Genomic DNA, 791 nt, shown 5'->3' on the forward strand with positions numbered 1-791 from the left:
TAGATGATCATTGCGGTCCTTTTCAACCCAGGCTGTTCTATAATTCTATGAAATAAATAAATATATTCATGTTTAGTTACACATGTTTAGTTAGACTTGGATAAGCCTGACTAAGGACAGCGCACTCTCACAAATAGCAACTGCGAAAGAAAAATTACTTGTGGTGCACAACACAGGTGTGTGGCAGTGGTGGAGGGATGCTGATGATCTTTGGTTTGTATCAGTGGTCCCATCTTGGAGGCATTCAAGGCCGGGCTGGATGAGACTTTGAGCAACCTGGTCTGGAAGGAGGTGTCCCTGCCTATAGCAGGCGGTTGGAACTAGATGATCTTAAAGGCTCCTTCCAACCCAAACCATTCTATGATTCTGTGATCAGAGATCTGCCAAGCCTGTGTGGCTGCTGCTTATCTTGTGTCGTGTCATTAATGTTTTCCAGTGGGATCCTAGTGTTTGAATTCTGTTGGTCTGGAAGGGATGCTGCGATTTACAGTTGTGTCTGGAAGCCTGGACTCTTAGACCTGAATCTTTAGTATTGTCTTTTCTTCTTCTTTTCTTTTTTTTTTTTCCCTGTGGTCATATGATTACATTTACATGATCTTTTTTTTATTTTATTCAGAGCAGGAAAAAATTGCACTAGATTTTTGTTTAGCTAACATCTGCCAGTTTTGTAGCCTCAAGACAATGTTTCAAATTTCAGACACTGCCATTCTACCATGTAACAGAAGAGTCCTGCAAGCAAGCATATAAATAGCAAATTTATAGTATGTATATTTATTACAGCTAACAAGCTT

The sequence above is a fragment of the Meleagris gallopavo genome, chromosome 2 (genome assembly GCF_000146605.3).
Source record: "Meleagris gallopavo isolate NT-WF06-2002-E0010 breed Aviagen turkey brand Nicholas breeding stock chromosome 2, Turkey_5.1, whole genome shotgun sequence".
In the NCBI taxonomy this organism is placed as follows: Eukaryota; Metazoa; Chordata; class Aves; order Galliformes; family Phasianidae; genus Meleagris; species Meleagris gallopavo.